Raw genomic sequence first — 23120 nt, forward strand, 5'->3', positions numbered from 1 at the left:
AGAAATAAGTTAATTTTTTAACTGATATGCCTGATAAGTTTAACTCTGAGTTGTGATTCATAATTTGTTGAAGGGTGGGACTGGCTGGTTACCTGAAGATTGTCTTCATGTATTGGGAATACTATATGAGTTTTTAAAAATCTAGCATAGAGCCAGAAGGGGATCAACTTAAAAGACTGCACAAAATATTAAAATGACAGAAAGGTAAATCAAAGTTAGAGTTTTTAACAAATAAATTTAGAAATGTGTAAAATGATCTCATTGAATTTATGCTATAACCATAAATACAGAAGGTATTACTAATCTAATTTCTTTCTTAATCATTTTGTATCCTGATTTACCAGGTTTTGTTATTGGTGGCAGGTGACTTAAAAAAATCTGTTTAAATTTCTTATCATTTATAATTTAAAAGGATTTTAATCATTTGCTTAGATTTTTTTTCTATTTCTTTAAAAATATAGCTGTGACCATAATATATAAGGTTGGTTCTGTGGCTTCTAATTAATGAAAATTTTTCAGAATGTCATTTTCGAAGTTATTTAAAAGTGAAATGTTTGAAAAAATTGTGGCTAGGAGAGTCTTCAAAAACTTACATCATAAGCCTATATATAAAATACTCATGATACTAGATATGTAAGTTGTGTGTTTTCACTTATAATCATCATTATCTTCTATTCTATAGCTAGTCTTATTTTTATTAATTCTATTATTATTACATATCATAATCTGAAGAAGGTACTGCTTTAATTATATAAATTAGTATTGACCAAATGAACTCTGGTAAATAGAAATGTTCTAAATCTACCCCATGACAGTAGATACTAGCAATGTATGACTACAGCATTCTTGAAATGAACCTAAGTGGCTAAGCAACTGAAAGTTTAATTCGATATAATTTTAATTAAATTTCAATAGCCAAGGAATATATAATAAGTGGTAATGTTGGGATATGAATAATGAAAAATAATAATAGCAAATAATAGCAAAAGTTCCTTAAAATACAGCATGAGTTTGACTTAACTCTCAAATTTTGTACACACACATATTTGGATCATTTAAAATATTTCAGCATTTAAAATATTTCAGGATAATCCTATTTACCTGTTAGACAAGATAACAAACTAAGCAACTCAAATATTTCATTCCGTATCAAATATCTTATGAATTTTCTAGAGAGTTAACATTCTCAGCTTTAGAAGAGGGCTCAGATTACTGGCTTATCTCTTTGTGTTCTGTGTGGTTTGCATCATAGCAGAGTTATTTTGGCCTTGGAGTAATGGTTATTAGATTTCCAATCAGTTCACCTTCTCACTTAAAGGGAACTAAAAAGAGCATAGAGAAAAAAAATTGCTAGTTTTTCTTTTTATGCCTTGACCTGTAAGTTGTTTTTGTTTTCAATTTAACTATATAATAAGAAATAAAATCATATTCCCAACTAAAATTAAAGTCTGATTCTAAATCAAGTCGTCCAAGACATTTCCTATACTAATGAGCAAATTTATTACTAATGCCAAAGCAGTTAAAAATTTAGTGGAATATTAACCTTTTAACCTCTGATTAACATAGGAATTATCCCTAGAGCAAACTATTGATAATGTAAATTCTGAGGTATAAAAGCATACCAAAAATTCTGCAAGTTGTGAGTGTACAGCTCAATAGAGTTTTACAAAATATGCATCTGTCCAGCATCTGCATCAGGAGATTGAACATCACCAATGTTCAGTATGTGCTCTGAACCATTCCAGGCCTATCCACCTCCCTTTGGTAAACTGCAAGTCTTTCCTTGGGTCATTGACTAGTTATGCATATTTTTAAAATTTATATTAATGGAACCATAGAATATGCTCTGTTTGATGTTCAAATTCTTTTTTAAAATTTTGTGAGATTCTAAGACATTTTATTTTAAAATAAATGCTGCATAACAATGAAATCACATTTAGAAAAGAAAAGATGGTCACCATAAAATCATGGTGATTGTTTGGCACATTAGGCTACTATATACAGTTCCTACTGATTAACTTCCAGTTTCAATAAACAGATTCGCTTTGATAATATCCCTAATTCATTAAATTTTGATAACTATACTATAGCCATATTTCATCTTAAAAGATTAAAGTGCTTTTTATAACATGCCTTTCTGAAAAAATAATCATTTAATGTAAAAGTTTATATGCAGAATTAGTCATTTTAGTTCAGAAAAATCTAGGAATTTTTAAAATAACTTTTCATAGTATATTTGGAGCAATTAGTAAAAAATGAGACAAAATTTTCAAAATCATGTTTATTAGCCTTTTTAATATATATATATATATATATATATATATATATATATATATATATATCTGCACTATATAGTGCAGCAATAACCTCACTGTAAGTTCTATTTCTTTAAATGGGCATGATACTGGAATATCCATTATTTACTTCCTGAAGATAATTGTTGAGAATAACTTCCAGGATCATTTCTCCTCTCTCTTTCAAGTTTTCATTTTTAAATACCAGTAAGGAAGATGAATCATGGAAATTTCAATGCATGCTCTTCTTATGAGCATTTGAGGGCATTTTCAAGTTTGAGTCAACTCAAATTATAATAAATACATGATTTAGGATCTCAACATCTAACTCTGATAGGAATGTATAGATTATAATTATAAAAAGTTAACAAGATATTCTTTTCATGAAGTAATGACAAGGTGTATGTTAAATACACAATTATCCACATCAAAAATATCAATAAAAAAATTTAGAACACAATTTTAAATTTGGGTTAGGATGTAAAACCTCAGTGAGAGTTTTAGTGTGTATTGTATCAATGTACTTCCTACTTCAATTAAGTTTAAACTAATTTTGTTTGTTTACTTTTGCATTGTGTTTTGGAGTGACATGGGCTTCAAAGTCATATGTAACTTTGAAACAGTTTCTAGTTTCCTTAACTATAAAATGTAAAGAATAATGCTCAAGAAATAACATTTTAATATGTGTGTATCTTTGTTCTCTATTTATCTCTTTCTCTCTCTACATATATAGTATATATGAAGTTATGTCCAAGTAAAGTATTACTAATAATATAAATTTTGATCATATTAGCCAAAAGATTTAATATTTTTCCACATCATGATGTTTTCCCATGAATAAAGAAATTTAATCCTCAACCATTTTAGATTTATTTATGTAGACATATAATCATAAGATTTTTAACTCCCTTAACCACATAACATACTAATCATTTTTTACTTAGAGAGCTTAAAGTCTATACAGTTTTTTTTTATAATCTTATTTTTTTTCTTTTCCAGCTCTCCTTTATTGTTTCTATATCACTTTTGAATCAAAATTGAAAAATCTCTTCCTCAAATAAAATCCAAACATTTATGTAAAATGTACACTCTCCAACCTTGTTATTGTATGAGTGTATTGGTATCTAGCTCTCAGTTTCTCCCTTCCACTTCCAATTCTTATTTCTTTAATAACCTTAGTGTTCATATTGATAACACATCTAGCAAATCATCTTCCAATCTGAGTAATCCTTTCAATTTCATAGTAATTGTGATCTTGTGCCTCATGCTGAAATTGTTTGTAGGGAAATATGCCATCTCTGGACACTTAAACACCAAGGTATAAATTTTTGACCCCACAAATTCCACGATCATGTTCAATTCAGCCTTCTTTATTGTCACTACATTTTCAGTCCCACATCTTTGCATCCATTGCATGAGAGTTCATGAAGTTCCTTTCTGCTCCATCCTAGAAGTTATAGCTGGTTAAACAGTTATCATAATTTTATCCTTCCACAAAACCAGGACCTTTATTCTCTTAGATCAATCTTATATCAATTTATTCTTAGTGACTGAAGAGTGAAAAGATTAAATAATCAGGCAGACTACTAGAGTTGCTGTAGCTCCAAAAAATCTGAAGTGAACTGTGCCTTTCTTCTATTTAGAAAATCTTTGCTATATCTATATGTGGTAACTCTCCCTTCCACCCCTGCCCAATCCTAAAATTCACTCTTTTCTTTTTTTGGTACTGGAGGTTGAACCCAGGGACACTTAGTACTGAGTCACATCCCAGCTCCTTTTATTAATTTTTTTTAATACAAGATCCTGCTGAGTTGATGAGCCTGGCCTTAAACTTGCAATCTTCCTGCCACAGGCTCTGTAGTCACTATGATTACAGGGTTGCACCAGGATAGTTGGCCCTTTTCTTTAATTTTTCTTTCAGTCTCCTCTGGAGATGAGGAAGTTCTAATTTACATAAAAATTGAGGATATTAAGTGTGAAATTTCTTGAATTCTTATCATTTAACTAAAAAACCCTACATCTGTACTTACTCCCACTGCTTTCTTCAAATCCCAAAGAAAGAGCTGACACTCCTCTCCTGCTAAAGGCACTTAGGCCTTGATCTGACTCACTCCTAACATGTGATGCTCTATTTATCTTTGTCCTTTTAACATTTTACTCAGAAGACTATAAAAACACATGATGCCTTTTCTCATTAAAACAAAATGAAACTACTCTGTACCCTTTTCTGATGATATCCCTACAACTTTCATATCTATTTTTCACTGTTCAGTTTCTCAGAAAATCTCTCTACAATCACTATCTCCAATTCCTTTACTCAATGATCATTTTTTTTTAAAAAAAAGCAGCCAGATCTCTGCCTCTCCCCACTACTGAAGGCAGTCCTTGAATCTGGCCCAGTCTCAGATCAACCAGTCTTGTGCTGTTTTACAGTATGTGTATAACATTGCTGCTGCTGTTTCTGTTAACATTCATTGAAAATTTAATTTGCCAACTATCATGTAAAAACTGTACATGCATTATATCATTATCTATTGCATCCTTTCATTTGAGTAGGTTCTATTGTAACTATTTTACAGGTGGAAGCACATTAAGATTAGTAAATTGCTCATAATCACCCAAATGGCTTATAGCTTCCTTGGGTAGGTCTCACTGTAAGCTACCACATTTGTCAGACTAAATACCAAGAATAAAAGTTCAGTGAAAATAGTATCAAATGCTTAATAAACTATTCTAAGAATTCTTCCTAGATTAAATAAGGAGATGATAAGAAAACAGTAAATATGCAGATCAAAAACCAAGTGCTTTAGATTGAATGCTTATGTTCCCCCAAAATTCATATGTTGGATTCTCATCCCAATATAATGTAAAAGGGGTCTACTGTGTGCTTTGAATATAGCCCTTGCTGCTCTGCTACTGCAATTTATTTTTAAAATGGACTTGTTTCTTTCTCTTCATCTCTCTTGAATCCTTCCTAATCTTTTCCCCTCCCTAATCTCAGGGGAAATGTAATTACCTTTCTTCCCCATCCTAGACCAAGTTATCTGTCCTTGAGTACACACCCACCAAAGGAACAAAGTAATCCAGTCTTTGGGGATGGTACCAGAAGATCTCGAAAATGACTTCAAATTAACAACTGAACTACAATGCCAACAGAGAACACATGGAATTTAGCCTTTGAATCACCTCTTTAAAAGCCTCCTGTTCCTGCTAATGGGCAGAATCACAGCTTCAGGGAAAGGAGGCCCCTGTGTTTCTCCTTTGCTAGCAAGCAATAAACTTTCTTTTTCCTTCTTCTCAAAACTGTGTCCTTGTTATTAGATTGGTATTTAGGACAAGGATAGAGCTTTCACCAACAATGTTGTTTAGTGGTTGGCTCTTTTGGAGGTGCTTAGGATATGAGTGAAGAGCTCACATGAATGGTATTAGTGGCCTTATAATTAGGTCCCATAGAGTTTCTTACCTACTTTTTCCATGCAATGACAAAGCAGAAAGACTACCCTATGAATGAAGGAATACAGTAATCTTAATATTGATGGTGGCTTTTACTTGATTTTTTTTTTTTTTTTTTTTTTTTTTTTTTTTTTTTGTGAATTGGATGAACTAGAAGTTGTGTAAGAGGGGTCCGGCGGAGCGTCGGAGGGAGAGACCATACAAGAGACTTACTCCATGCAATTGGCAAAAGGGGATTTATTGGGGATCCATTCCAGGGCGCTGGGACTCTGTGCTCACTCAAGAAGGGAGAGCAGCCCAGAGCCCAGAGCAAAGGTCAAGCAGAGCTTAAGTACACTTTTTGGGGAGGGCGGGAGTCTTTGCATACATCAGAACAAATCATCATGAGGCGCAGGGAAATTGAACAACAACTCTGAGATGTGATTGGCACAATCATTGGCGGGCGAGGGTGATTGGTCATTTGTAAGCGGGTTACACAAACTGATTGGTTCGGGCCCTGTGAGGAACTGCACAGGGCCCTAGGCTAAATGGCCAGTAGGGCGTTGTTTTAACTATCTCAGGAATCTGGGTGTAACAGAGGAACTTAATACCTAATCTTTTACATTCAAGCTTTCCAGCTTAGAAACTTTACCCTTTCAGTTGATGAACTAGAACTAGTTTTGAGGAGGACCAAGATGTAATAGTGGAAATGAATCAAATAAGATTCACTACCCAGAAAACTAAATTCTCAATATAAGGGTGAAAGAGAAATTCATCTCTTTTCCTAACTACTGCTGCTATCATCACCAAACAATTGCAAAGATAGTGGTCTGGCTGAAATCGTTACATTGTGTACAGTGCGAACAAAATTTGCTTGAGATTTCACTATTTGAGTCTAAAGCCTTTAATCATAATGATGAATTTGCCTAACACAGGAAAAAAAAATCATAATATTCTGAGTTTTAAAGTCCAAAGTGTTGGTAAAGATGGCGCCCAGACTGCTTCTCTTCCGGGAGCTCAGGTCCATGACGCACTGAATGGCGTGAGAACCTTCACCTCCAATCCCTGTGAATGGTGCTAACTTTGAACTCCAATCCCTGAAGTGGCTCAACTCTAGGCAAATGAGGAAGTAACAGCCCAGCCCCCTCGCCTTGCTCCTCCTCATCCTCTGTTCAGCCCATACATATCAACACCCTGTTCATGTTCCCTCTCTTACTCTTGCTCTCTTACTCTCTTGCTCTCCCTCTCTCTCTCTCCCCCTCTCCTCTCTCTCTTCCCCCCTCCTCCCTCTCTCCCCCTCCCTCCCTCCGTGTCTCTCTCTCTCTCTCTCTCTCTCTCTCTCTCTCTCTCTCTCTCTCTCTCCCCCCCCCCTTCTCTTCTGCAACTGACCTCTATGGTCCTGCTAATAAAATCTCAGAGAGGTAAATGGTTGTTCTGGTTTGTTGAGTTTACGGAGCTTTTCCATCATCCTTTACACAAAGTTTCCTTTACACAAAGTTTCTGTGTACTATCTGCTTTAGTCAGCTTTTTTGTTGCTCTGAAGAAAAAAACCTGAGAATAACTATTTTCGAGGAAGAAAAGTTTATTTGGGGCTCATGATTTCAGAGCCTTTAGTCCATAGATGGCTAACTCCATTGCTCTGGGCCAGAGATGAGATAGAACATCATGGCAGAAGAGTGTGGTGGAAGAAAGTGCATCAGGACAAGGCTATCAATAAGTAGAGAGAAAGATTGCCCTCACCAAGGATGAAATATATACCCTGAAGGCACACCTCCATTAACTTATCTCCTCTAGATATATCCTATGTGCCTTTTGTTGGGACCCAGTAAATCCCTAGTAGGGGATTAATGAACTGATTAAGTTAAGGCTCTCATAACCCAATCATCTCACCTCTAAACTTTCTTGCACTGTCTCACACATGAGCTTTTGGGGGATGGCTCATATATAAATGATAGCACTATCTGAATGAATGAACAAACCATACTCAGAATTTAAGAAAAATGATCTTTGAATGACAATAGCCCAGTCACTAATAGTAGAAGTACTTTAAAAATAAACATGTAGACATAGATTATGAAGTAAATAAATTTAATGTTTCAGTAAATTTAATAAACATTTTAAAAACATGAATAAATAAAGAGGAAATAGTTGAGAAGCTAGAAGTGTCTTTTAGAAATTAAAAATAATGTATTTTGAGTTAAAAATTCATAAATTGGGATTATTAGCAGATTAGGAAGAGCTGACTAAGGAATTAGAGAACTGAAACATAGAGCAAAGGAATTATCCAGAGCCCCCAAAATGAAAACTCATTTAAAGTTTTTTAGATATGGAATTGAAGTGAGAAAGTTTGGCAAAACATCTGATCATAATGTCAAAAATAGAAGAAAACAAACAGAATTTTCCAGGACTAGATTAAAAACAGCTATCTACAGATTTAAGAATGTAATAACCTTCAGGTAGGACAAACAACTCGCACCTAGAAACTATATAACATATAGAAAGTGTAGAACATCGTATACCACAACCTAGCCCCAAAGTGAAGTTTCCAAGGGTCTTAGAAGTAGATTGATATGTTGACTTTTCCACAGCAACATTTAAGGAAGATGATATGAAAAAAAAATCTTCAACCTTCAGAGGGAAAATAACTATATATTTAGAATTCTAATGAAAATGACTTTAAAGAACAAGGGTAAAATGAACACATTTTCACACATTTAAAGAGTTTGCTATGAAAAGAATCACATGGAAAGGTCTAAATTTTTTATCTGAAATGAAAGGAATGTGATTCCTGATGGAAGAGTTAAGATTTAGAAAAAAATTGTAAAAGCTAAGGAAGTGGTATATCTGTGTAAACATGGTCTCTATAGTACAATAATTATGCTATTGTGTGTGGTCAAAAAATAAAATATTCAAATGCAATAATGGGTAAATGGGAAAGTGAGTAACTAGAGTTAAATGTTCTAACACTCGTAAAAATACTCAGGATAACAGGGACTTTAATATTATTAGGAACAACATTTATGTTAATATTTCTAAGTACCCCTTATTTACTGGGAATAGAGTGTAAAGTCTTGAAACATACAAGGGAAACATGGAGTAAGAAAAAAGATGCAAAATAATATTTTAAAGAGGAGAGAAAAAGAGATATAGGACAAATGATAAAAGAAAATCAAAATAAAATGATAGGGCATAAGATCTACTTATTATGTCTATATTTACAAAAAATGTATCAATCCTCCCGTTAACAACCAGGATAATCATACCTCATAGTCTATACTCTACAGTAAAATACTATCCCTAAAAAAGAAAAGATATTAGATATATAAAGCAAAATTCATTTATATCTTAATTTAGGATTAATTAATTTTCAGGAAAATTTCACCTCTCTGACTCTCAGAGAGAAAATAAAAATGTTACCTAAAATGACATCAGTGAATAAACTTAGGCATGAATAGAGCAAACAGCCATATTTTTTAAAAAAGTTATAGACCATTATGAATATAACCACATTGCTTTATTAAAATTGGGGAAAATTTATAGAGATAGTCTAGTAAAAGCATAGATAAATAAATATAATAAATCGCTTCTATCATTTTTTTAGATAGTGATAAAGGAGCAATTAACAAGCTTGGCTAAATTCATGCTTAAAAATTAAAACTGACTCATCAGGAAAATCAGATGAATCAAATGTACTAAAGAATCAATGCTATTTTATTTATTATATCAGTTTCTTTATAATAAAATAATTAATACTGGGCTCATTAATATCTGGGAGAGGTGATCCCAGAATATTTGATTCACTGACTTTTATGAGTTCCTCCTGGTTAATAAAATCAGGAAAGTTATGTCTATAGTTGTTTAAAAAGAATAAAAACCAAAAGTGAATATTATAATTGTATGTGCTGTAATTATATTTTTAAATGAAAACATATATACAGGCAACCACTTATGAGTTGCTAAGAACTCATCTGGAAATTTTAATGCATACAGGTGCCAAACATTAAGAGGAAATCACCGAATAATTGCCTCTATCATATAGAGGAGTAGGTGAGACCATTAATTTTTTAACAGCCTAAGTAACTGTTCTCCTCTGTTGCCTAAATGAATACTAAGGATGAAGAAATATTAGTGAAATAATTAGTGATGTCCTAAGAACTTCCAAATCCATTAAAACCCAATAATTCTAATGTTAGCTTCTCAATTAGACCCATTTTTAACAGCACTGAAGTTTCACTTTTCTTCAGATAGAATGAAAATGTTTTAGAATGTAGGGGCAAAAATGTTCAGACCTCAGACTTCCACCAACTAATGTCTGTACATCAAGCTGCGTTTGCAAGGAGCAAAAAGAAAAGAGCTCTTTGGCTTCTAAGAGCTACTTTAGCTTTACACTCATTTTTTGAAATCACAAAGATACTTTCATTTTAAAGCCTTTAATGATAATATGCCTAGTCTATGAAAAAAATATGAGTAAGGAAATATCAAGTAGATTTATCTATTTATAAGGTTACTCAAGATTTCTGCTAAAACAAAAGAAGAGATGAAATCAAATAAAAAACTCCAGTGTTTGATTTTGCTTAAGAATGTCAGGAAGGTTACCCCCCATGCAATATTCATACTTCTTAATTTCAGTATATCCATTTACAATTTGTAGAATTAAGTAAAAGTCTAGTATAATTCTGAGGTATTCTAAAAAGTAAAATACAAGTCAGAGTAGAAACAAAGGGATGTACAATTTGAATTACAGATTCTTACAGGGCTATTTATTTATGGAGTTTATCAAAATTTAAACACTGATGCCAAAAATCACAGGACAACATGTGTTTGAAGATTAAAAAAACTGAGCTAAAGAAAAGCAAAATATTTGTTCTTTTAAAATATATGCATACTGCAGTACTCTATATTATATAGGCAGTGGTAGTCTAAAATAGGTAAGACCTGCATTTTAAAGTTTTCTTTTCCTTCCTTGTATAGTATTTTGGAGAATAAATATTAGCTAATTAATTATGGTTTTTGGTTTTCTTCATTATAGCTAATATGAAGACTAATTGTAAATTCCTCCAAGATGCTTTCCAATGTAATCTAAAATCTCTTTTAAATCTAATTTTCAGTCATATCAAAATATAAATTGTGCTGCATTCAATGGATATATTAACAAAAGAAATCACACGTTGAGCCCTCTGTGAGACAGGAGACTAGTTTGAATGTAAATTTTGAATTACAAAATGTCTATTTTTATTGAAAGCTTTGTCTTTCAACTCTGTAGGCAAACTGTACTATTTGCCATAAATTCATAGTTATACATCCATCTTCGGCATCCAAAGCAAGTTAAATAATATACTCATTATTTTCAATTTTCTGCTTTGTAGTTACATTAAGTTCAATCATTGTAAACCAAATTCAGTTTCTCCCCTATCCTGCAATGTCCTCTTCTGTCTACCATAATTGCTCCTCTTTCTATATTTTCTTTACCTGGGAAGAGGATCACCCTCTCAGGATGGAACTGAACTAAAAATTTCAGCATTCTCTTCATTTGTTTAATCCCACCTCATCAGCAAACGTTCAGCCTTTTAACTCTACAGTATCTCTCACTTCTGTTAACTTTCTGCCAAGTTTACACTGCCCAATTCTAGTTCTTCCTGTGTTTCACTAGCAATAGCTTAAAAAAATTGAGAGCTCCAACCTTCTAGAAAATTAATGCTAAGACAATCTCAGGCCAGTATACTATTTCAAATTCTTGCCCTACATTTACTGTATACATATTTCTCCAAAACTACATGATTTATTATACTTTTTCTAACAATGTATTTTCTTTTAAATTTCCAATCCTTGAACACATAGTTTCTTCTACCTTTATAATGAAATATCCCTTGTGTACTAGGCCAAAAGATGTTTGCTCCTGGATATAATATGGAGTAAACACACACACACACACATACACACAAAGAAAATATATACAGTGTTGAATAAAGCAATCAAACCTCAGCTCCAATAACCACTTGAAGGTTTTACTAAAGGCTGCTCCAATTTTCATGTTTCAAGTGGTATATTTTTGGTACATAATTTTTACTACAACATTTTCCATAACATTTTATAATTATGTCTTTATTATACATCAGATTTTTTTCTTTTCATGTTTTTGTCTCTAGTATTTTGTCCAGTAAATGGTTAAATATTAATTGACTTAAATGTCTATAGATGAAAATCAAAGTGTTTTAAATATTAATATTGAAATTTGACAGATGTGTGCTCATTTCTATGAATTACTCGTCATATAAATTTGGGTAAATAACTCTCCAGGGCTTATTTCCTCATCTGTAAAATGGGGAAAGTATTGCAAGCAGGATCAATCAGGTGGCAGTGTGCACTCAGATGTTATAATGCTGAAACAAGTCATCTCAATTAAGATTCGTTATTGTGTTTACTGTGGCATTGATATCTCCATGAAGACTTTATTTCCGGTCACTTAGTATACATTGAAAAACACAGACCACTATTTAGTTTGTGCAGTTGGCTGAAAATTTTTGGACAGTACAAGTTTCTGCTTCATTGTTGTATCTCATCAGTCTCACTGGTTAAAAGATTTCAAACAAAAGGTAATTAGGAAATGATTATTGAATGAGTAAATAAGCTAATAAGAAAATATATTTATCAATGTAGTCTTAATGAATGACATATTATTTAGCAGCAGTAAAGCAAAAGTACCTACATAGGAAAACTTTACTGTGCTATTAATTGCAATATGATGCTGATTCATCAGGCATCAAATTTCTAATTTTGAAAAGTTTTATCAAGAAACTACTGCAATATTTAGAAATGCAAATCAAATAAATGTTTTTTTTGTTACATATAATACAGACTTCACAGTTCACATTTTAAAATAGATATCATAGATTTAACCCAACAGCCCAGAAATCACAAGGATTACTTTAGTATATTAAACAATATAATCATTTGACTTAAGGATAAAATTATTTAATATTTTAAGAACACAAAATTTGTTAAGCAAGTTTGAAACTGAGTTTTTTTTTTATTTTAATTATTCGTAATTTTTTCGTTTTGCATTTTTTCTATCACCATTTTTCTTGACTGATAGGAAAAGCTATTTAAAATTTAAAATTTAAATTTAAAGTAGACTATCTGATATGTTTCAAAAATAAAGATATCTTTTAAACATTAACTCTTTTTAAAGATTAGTTTTATTTTCACTTTCTATCTTTAGATTATGTAATAGTACATTTGCAATTGTTGCAATTGCTTCACAGAATTTGAGTGTTTTTTTTTTATTTTAAATACACATAGTACAAATACATCAGTTATATTTTAAAGCACAGCTAACAATATAAGGAAGCGTAATTTTCATTACTATGAAATATTTTGAAATATGAATAGTGCATAAGAAGTCCATTTATTCTTTAGCTACAGATATGAGAAAAATCAAGGGGAATTGACAGTAGGGAATTTGATATTAAATTTGAATGTTGAATCTTCTATAAATTTTCTGAAAATATTTTATTTCCTCTCTAATAAAAAATTAACAAACACAAACAAAAAGTTTTATTACATAAGAAAAATCTTTATTATAGATTTATAGCTATTAGAGAAAAAGAGTTTGTCAAGACAAATATCTACTTTGAAAAATCAGTGTCGAACTTTCAAAAAACTACTGAGTATAAATTACTATAATAAAACTAACAATAACCAAAGAAATGTCTTTAGTACAGTTAAAATGGTACTAATCATAATGAAGCCTGCATTTACAAACTCAAATGGAGTTATTTATATATGGGGACAATAAAATCTCTCTCCTTATTTATATAGATTGCATTATTTTAATATAAGCCACACATTTATCAAAAACAGTGACTCTCCATAATAAACTTCATTTGAATTGGTGGTATTTTAGAGCTTTTGCTTAAATTGGTGGTATTCTGGAGCTTTTGCTTTCTGTATACAAATTGTGTGTGTGTGTGTGTGTGTGTGTGTAAATATACATACATATATGTGCATATATATTTATTTTTCTGTTTTATAACATAATGTATCTTATATGTTTGAAAACAAATTAATACGATTGCTAAGAAGAAGCAGCTATAATAATAAACTAAAATCACTGTGAAATTGTATTTTGTTTTTTTTTTCTTTTTTGGTTTTCTTTGAGTATTTTATTATAGCAATGAAATGATATTAACACAGATACTCTGTGCTATTAAATAGTCCAGTGGCAATTAAAATATGGGTTCCCAAATTTCCTAGGCAAAAACTTTATGGAAGCCTTTTTTCATAAACAATGAAATACATAACATCTCTGAAATTTAAGAACAACTTAAATTCAATAAGAAAATTTTGTACACAATGCCTGATACTTCTTTCAGTTCAGTTTTGCTGGATAAGTATTTGCTGATCCACCACTATGTTCTTGGAATGTAAAACATTGTGATTTTATGATTATCGTTAGTAACATTTTGTTCAGTGTGAAAACACTACCTGAAATTCTAGAAATTCTTAGCAACATATAATACACTGATAAAAGTTTCTTAGCTTAGGCATCAGAACATCATTGGGTATGACCAAAAATATGTATGCAAATAAATGAAGCAAACTTAAAAAATATAAGTAAGACAGATTTTTTACTTTTAATTTTTTTTGTACTAGGGAGTGAATCTAGGAGTACTTAACCACTGAACACATTCCTAACCCTTTTTCATATTTTATTTAGAGACAAGAGTTGTGCTTAATTGCTTAGGTGCTCTCTAAGTTGCTAAGGCGGGGTTTGAACTCACGATCCTCCTGCTTCAGCCTCCCCAACTGCTGGGATTACAGGCATGCACGACTTATCTTTTGATGTTCACATGTTATTAACTCTATTTTGTCAAATTATTGGACATCCATAACTTTTTTTAATCTTTGGAAAAATAATTAATGAAATATTTATGTTCGTAAGCATAATATTTCTAAAACGTGGATAATAGAGCACTTTTTCTAGATATTATATTTCTTTAAGGTATAAAATATTTTTATGTGAATTGTATTCATAAAGTACACTGGAAGCTAAACAAAATATATAAGAGGAAAATTACAGGGATATAATCAAAATGAGCTTAAAATAGTGTGGCAGCACCCATGATCAAGGGCTACAGGGATTTATCTGAAAAGCATTAAATCACAAACAACTTAGTATAAAGCAGAGTAATGAATGTTAAAATTAAATATTTGTATTCCCACTTGGTGGCTTGTAAGAAATATGGTCACTTCATGTGAAACATCAATGGAATTGTAACTATCTACTAATAGCAAAATTATATGAATAGCTGTTTTCTTTCCTTTTTAAATAATCCTAAATCATGTACATCTAATTCTTTTTGTTCTACATTACTTGTGAAGATGAAATGTTGTAAAATTTTAAATAACCAACACTATTTTACAATGTATCTAACACGTAGCCTTTTATTATTTCCTGAGTAATACCATAAAATGCAATGACCTAAGGTATACTATAAACTCTACAATTTTGTCAATGCAGAGACATTGTTAACATATGATATTTGGGCTTTTATACGTCTTTGATGCACCTACATATATATACATAGCATGCATATGTGTACATGTGTTCTTTTTGTAATCCAGAATCAGACATCCTGAATACTTTGCAGCCTACTATTTTTGGTCATTAACAAACTGTTAAGAATTTCACTTCAACACTTTTCTAAGTCAACCATCACACAACAGAAAGAGTAGTACAAAAATATTATAATCAAGAAAAATAATTTTTTAAAAGCATAACTTTCTGTCATCTTATTGGAATTTTTGTTAAATCTTTTGGTTATTGTTGTTACACTTGTGGGGAGGGCTGCTACTCAATAGATCTTATTGATGGAGTCCCTCTGATATATAGGAAATCCTGACGCAGAATCAGGGCCTCTGTGAATTTTTTGCCCCAGGTTCTCTGCAAACACATGTTGCATGAAGTCCAAAAGAGATATATTTTTCAATGGACACAAAAAAACAAACAGTTGTAAAACCAACCTAGAGAATGTGAAAATTACTATAGTTTGGAAGATAATTTCTACATTACATTAAAAATAAAATGGGTACATTTTAAAAAAAGTTTCAATGTTTTGATTTGGGTCAAAAGAAGCATTGGTTAACTTGTTTTCAACCTAATTGTCTGACCAATGTGCTCTAATTCAAACAATTCTTTAGTCTAATCTTCAGGGCCTGGCATTGACAACAACTAAGGTGACCGAATGCAGGTTGAACATCAGTGATGAAAAGCAGTTAGGGACAGAAGATTCTATGTGAGGAAGATCTGGGAAAACATAAGAAATCTGAGAGTATACTTAGTGGCCTCTACTGGTCTAAATACTTCTTAATAGGGCATCATTTAATTTTTTAACTCCATAGCCATTCTTCATGATGCCATTTCTGAACCACTCAGTAAACCCATACTGCTGATGAGCAGAATATATAATTCTGACTCCAGGGTTCATCCATGGTTTGCTAATAAACTAATTGTATTGACAGGAGTGTGTGGTGGGCTAAAGATTATTACCAAGTTCTTGTTTCAGAGAGAGAAGACATCTGCACTAAATTGATAGATTCCATTAAAAACTGCAATCTAATATTGCTCAATTTCCATTACCACATAGATATTATCAGAGTCCAGGAGGAATTAAAACAAAAAAATAGATTCATCCCTACATGTCTTTTTTAAACACAAAACAGAACACAAACACTGGCAGGAAATGGACCTGCTTATATCCCTATGAGTAATGCTGCTTACATTGAATGGCATATGGAAAGAAAATTCAATGTTTTAATTTCATTTAATGCTAATCAGGCTTCTATCAATATGAGATACAGATTTTCATTGTGTTCTTTTTTCTTTTCTCATTAGATATACCTCATTTTCATGGTTATAATCATAGCATTACATACCATTAATATGCTCAGGGTGTGCCAGAAAAGATTATGTCATGCCATGATTCATTAATGCCAGAGAAAGGACTATTTCATTTCTCATTTTTTAATAGATAATTCATTTTATAATCATGAAAGTCTATTTTCTGATGTTCAGAACTTTCTATTAATACTTTCACTTTGAAAATGGGCAGTTTGGACCATATCTATATATGAGGGAAGATTGAAGAAATCTCGATAAACATTCCTAAATTGGTGGATTTTTCTAGTCTAGGATTATTTTTATATGGATTTAGCTCCTTTCTCATTAAAAAAGTATTTAATAAATTTTAATGTCTTTTTAATTTTTTAATTTTACTTCAAAGAACTTTAACATATTTTTCCACTTATCAGATAAACATTAATTACTATAAAATAATCTTCCTAAATTTTATGGTATTCTATGGTATGATGTGAACAGAGCCAAAAATCTCTAATGTGCCCTTATTTTAAACATTCTTTTTAAAACTCTTCTATGAAAAACGTGGTATATATACACAATGGAATATTATTCAGCATTAAAAGAGAATAAAACCATGGCATTTGCAGGTAAATGGATGGAGCTAGAGAGTGTCATGCTAAGTGAAATTAGCCAATCCCAAAAAACCAAATGCTGAATGATTTCTCTGATTTAAGGATTCGAATTCATATATGCTTGGGGGGGTGGATTGGGTTGGGAGGATTAAATGAACTCTAGAAAGGGCAAAGGGGAAAAGGGGAGGGAGAGGAAGAGAGGGGCATAGGGGTAGGAAGGGCAATTTAATGCAATGGTCATCATTACCCTAAGTACATGTATGAAGACATGAAGGATGTGACTCTATTTGGTGTACAACCAGAGATATGAAAAATTGTGCTCTATGTGTGTAATGTGAATTGTAATGCATTCTGTTGTCATATATAACAAATTAAATTTTTTTTTAATTTTAAAAATTTAATAAATGAAAAACTCTTCTTTGCTATATTAATAAAAATCTACCTGAAGATGAAGAGTTTTCCCAGCTATTCTGTTCAATTTTATTTTAGAACTTTATACCTAATTCATATGGAAATAATTTTTGTACTTAAATTTACCATGGCTTCCTAAATGAAAACTATTAGGCTATGGATAACTATTAAAAAAATCTATACATAAATACTTTATAACATATAGTTAAGATAATAATGCTAGTCATTTGAAACATGTAAATCTTATAAATTCAAATTTCATCACTGTTCATATAAAAGGAGCAAACATTTATAGAAAATATAAAACATTTGGAAATGTTGTATTGATTCTCCCTTAATGAATGTTATTTTAGTGAAAATAGTACATTAACGTGCATCTCAAAGATAAAGCCACCTAATCATGACACACTGGATAAAAATGTTTTATGTTAATTTTCAGATTATAATTATTCATTGTTATCCCTTTAAGATAAAAAAAAAATTAACAGTCCATGTGGATGCTTACAGAGAACTCTAGAAAGATAGGCCCACTATTTGTTTTCAAGGACAATGATAAAGTACCTGAGCATTTAATAGAATTGTGTTTTCAATAACTTTTATGCTCTGTGCATGCTAAATTTAGAATATAAGATTAGTATTATAGGTAAAAAGAACTGCTTTGATATAATAGTTATTAATGACTGTGAATATTAATTGAGAGGCTTCAGGCAGCCAGGCTCTATGCTCAGAATATACATTTTTTTCCTTTTATATTCACAAGAACTTCTTTAGATAACATCATGATCACTTTGCAGACCTGATGCTTACAAAAATGAATAAACTTTCAAAGTTTATAAAACCTATTCATGTTAAAAGGATAAAAGTCCAAATTGTCTCCCTATTTAGGCTTGCAGGGAAGTTATGGACTTGAATATCAAAACATTTTTTATGTTCTTTATGTTTTTAATTCATCTACCTTGTTTTTCATGATTTTGTGGTTTAGCATATTCTTAATAGTTGATTAAACTTTAATCAAAATTGACATAAATTTAAAAAGTTTCCTTATTAATCCCTACCATGACTTCATATCTTGGAGTAAAAACTAATTTTTATTGCAGGCCCACTGGTGTGCCTTTATTCTGTCACCTCTGACCTAAGACACAGTCATCCCATACTCTGATCTTATCTCTAAGCCATAATTCTAAACCCACAAAGACACCTCCTCTATAGAGATTGTTTTAGTAGAACCTGGTCTGGCCCTTTTCACATGCTATTTATCCCTCCAGTGGGTGTGTTCCCAACTCAGCCAGGGCTCCCTGGATCTGGAAAGCACACTGTTTATCCTTCCCTAACACATGATCTCAGCTAAATGCATAAATCCTCCCACTCACCTATTCCCAGATTCACAGTTCCCTTTCCTTGGGTCTTCCCACCCAGTTTGAATTCTTCATCAATATGCTACACCATAAAATATCGTAAGGCCTCTGTCTATGCTCATGCATCTTGCAATAATTTATGGGTCTGTTTCTGACCTGTGGACATCATTAAATAATTTTCAAGTCTACATGTTTACAATCCTGGATTCTGAACCCAAGAACTGGAGTAAATCTATATCTTTTTTTCATACTGACTCTCCTTCCCCCTGGCAGCCCTCATCTTCTAGATCCAATCTACTTTCTAATTATAGGCATCTATCAACCACTGCCACAAATTATAGTGCTTTATTGTCCTAACACTTGCTTTCTTGCTAGAAATCACAAAAGATACTGTGGCTTAATTTCTCCAAGAATTAAAATTGGATATCCTTAATATTAACTAAACAAAGGACAATAATTAAAAGGAAATGGGGTAAACCATGCATATTAAAAAAAGTCTCCTGCTTTATAAAATTCTATTGTTATATCTTCTATAAAGCTGTATTTTAAATCACTAAAAAGTTGAATAATCTTGTTTTTGTCTTTTCTGAATGTTAAACCTTTTACACAATTTTAATTTTTTATTTAAATTTTAAAATTGTGTCTCTGGAGCCTGACTCATCTTTGTTCCCACTATACTGTATTATTATCCTATCAGAGGACCCCAAATTTCTTCTCAGAATTCCTTTGGGTTTATAGACGAAAGTTAAAAAGAGAACACAGGATCTTCAAAAATCAAAAGAGAAATCAAATTCAAGAGAGAGAGAGAGAGAGAGAGAGGGAGAGAGAAAGTCAACACTCCTAATTTCAGATATGCTGAAATCTGAAATAGGCATTCAGAATTTACTATATAAGAGTTGAAGAAAATAAAAGAATAAATATTAAAAACCCATTCTTTTCTCTACCCCAAACTGAATTCAACCCACCCCTTGTAGTTTTTTCTTATGAAACAAAAACATTTAGCTGGATTACATAAATTCAGACAGAAATTGATCTGACTATTCAATATTGTTCAGCATCTTTCTCTCCAATTGGATCTGTTTATTCAGTTAGATTCTAACATACGTATTTAACCTGCGAAAATTGATCAGTTGATTTTAGCTTTATATGATAATGAACATATAGGACCAAAATAAGCCAACACAATCCTATAGCCAAAAATAAAAGCAGGAGACATATACTATCAGATATTTTAAAAGCATCCAGATAATATAAGGTAAGTATAGACAAATTGATCAATGAAACAGAACAAAATGTCCACAAACAAGCCTCCATCCATGCTCATCTGATTCAAAACTCAGGGAACCAATGAGTACAGTGGAAAAAAGATGGTCTCTGCAGTAAATGTAGCTGGGCCCATTCAATATTGAAATGGAAAACTTGTTTAAACACTTGATGCTCCTACCTCCCTTCAAGCCCCCAAAGAATCTCCATATGGATTATAAATCTAAAGATAAAAGATGAAATAAAATGCTAAGAAATAAGCATAGGGAAATATATTCATATTTGTCTGTTAGTCAAAGCATTTTTAAACAGGACACAATATTGTCCAACATGAAGAAAAAAACTCTTATCCATTTTTCTTTATGAAAAAATTGAGTGAAAATACAAGCTCATATGCTGGGAGAAGATATATGCAATACATCTATGAGGCAAAGATCTCCAATTCAGAGTTTATAAAGAAGTCTAACAATGTAATGAGAAAACTAAACAACAGCCATTCCAAGAAAAATCTGGAATGAGACCGAAATGAGCATTGTATATAGAAGATACAAATACTGGCAAAATATATGAAGAGGCATTAGACCTTATTAGCTGCTAGGAGTTGGTAAAAGAAACCACTAAATGTTCATTGGAATGGTTAAAACCAAAAATAAAATACCAAATTTTTGAATAACTGGAACATTCAGATATTGCTAAGGGAGTATAAACTGGTATAAGATTTTGGAAAACTATTTGACATTATCTCTTATGTCTTAACATATGCATACCCTCTTACCAAAAATTTTTACTCTAAGTATTTACCCAACATAAATTAACGTGCATGCATGTGTGTGTGTGTGTGTGTGTGTGTATTTCTTAAAAGACATGTACCAATATGGTTCAGTGGTACAGCACATACCTAGTATGCATGAGGTACTGATTTCAATTCTTAGTACCACATATAAATAAATAAAAAGTCCATCAACAATTAAAAAAAACATTAAAAAGACATGTACCAATAGATTCATAGAAACAATATTTATAATATCAAAACTCCTAAACCAACCTAAATGACAGCAGTACCTAGGATACATTAACTGTAATAAATATTTGTACAGTGACATCCTAGAGAGCAATGAAAATAAATTAATATTGTTACATGTAATCACATGGATGGATCTCACAAACAAATGAATAAAATCTCATAGAAACAAGGCAATCAAATAAAATCAGACAAAAATACACATTTTCTAAGTCCAAACAGAAAAAAAAATAATCTAAGGTGCTAGGAGGCAGAATAATTGTTATCTGTGGGTGGGGGTAGACACAAGGCACAGGAACTGATTCTGCTGCTTCTTTGAGTACTGGTTATGCTGGGGTGTTTACTATGAAGATTTACTGAATTGTGCATGTAGTTATTGTGCAAATCTATATATGCACATTATTTCCTAATATAAAGTTTATATCAAAATATTTTCTTTGAAATTGGCCTACAGCATGTTTTGGGGTCTGTGAACCTTATATAGTAGTAAAGGTTTCAAATTACTATAAACCTTATTAACTTTTGACTTTTTTTTTTTAGATTACTGGGATCCTGAAAGACCATGTATGTCTAGAAGGGGAAAAAATCTGGGAATAAAATGATACACCACAAAATATAGAAATATGTTTACCAAAACTAGTGTAGCCACCACATAAAATTTCAATATCTATTTGATGGGAATTCTAGTTTAGATTTTATTATTACTCTTCATAAGATTGCAATTTTGTGAATCCAGTCTTTTTTTGCCCATTTAAAAAAATTGTAAAAGGCGTGCAAGTTTCAGCTCTACAGTGACTAATGAACTAACGAATGCAAATTATATTATCTTTATGTATAAAATCTCTTCCCAGGCCTGCCGAATTTCACTAGATAAATTAATTAGAACTGCTATGGAAAATCATTATTCCTTAGAACTTATTTGGAACTAAATTTTCTTCAAAACACATTTTAAGGAACTTTTATACTCTACCCATTTTATTGGAGATATTAATAGATGATTCAAATTAAGACATATTTAGAGAAGTATGAATGAAAACTTATAGTCAAAGCTCAATTTTCTAATGTTTACTAAGATTGGTGTTATAGGTCACCTGTGCAGGGTCAGTATGACACAAAGTTAAATGGAGGTTTGAAAAATAATTAGAGATTTTCATACAAAAGAAATACTTCATCAGAATCACACATAGAATTGTGTCTTATAGTGAAGTCTTCAGGTTCAGAAAAAATCTGAGATTTTAAAAGGGGAGAATAAAGTGTTGAAATTCCTGATGGATCTGTGTGAGATGATGGAGGATGTGGTTCTTGAAACATAAGCTAGGAGAGCACACAATTATCATTGCACTGTAACATAAAATCTCCTAAGAGAAAGCCAAGTTTAATTCAAAAAATAACATCCCACCCCCTTCCCCTGGGTTGTTACACATTTAATCATCTGAACAATATGCAGACATTGAATAAATTTCTCATCTCACCCATGTGCACTCAGAAACAGACAAGCTGCCCATGAGGCGGGGAAGCTAATTGACTTGGCTGTTCACTGGATGAACTCCTTTCTCTTCACATATCATGTTCAGTGGCTGAAGAGGCATAAAAGGCTTTCAAACTCTCTACTTTTTAGAAATTTTCCAGTTATAAGAGCTACTTTTCCTCTACTTTCAAATATCCAAGCTTTCTTCATTTTTCAGACAAGCATAGACTGGGAAAATTAGTTTCATTTCTATGTGAGAGAATGAAAACAAAGGCCATTCTGAGTTAAACTACTTTCAAACCAACATGCACAAATTAGGTTTCTGTGAAATGAATGATGATATTAGATTTCCCTTCTGTGGACAATAAGATGATTGACTTGTGTAG

General features: G+C 31.7%; 1 protein-coding gene across 17 annotated transcripts in view; it reads right to left on the minus strand.

The window, feature by feature from the left end:
- Pcdh15 (protocadherin related 15) overlaps nt 1-23120 on the minus strand; it is a 716528-nt gene that overhangs the window by 63329 nt on the left and 630079 nt on the right. The gene's annotated exons all lie outside the window — the stretch shown is intronic.

Source organism: Urocitellus parryii, chromosome 5 (genome assembly GCF_045843805.1).
Source record: "Urocitellus parryii isolate mUroPar1 chromosome 5, mUroPar1.hap1, whole genome shotgun sequence".
NCBI classification, from domain to species: Eukaryota; Metazoa; Chordata; class Mammalia; order Rodentia; family Sciuridae; genus Urocitellus; species Urocitellus parryii.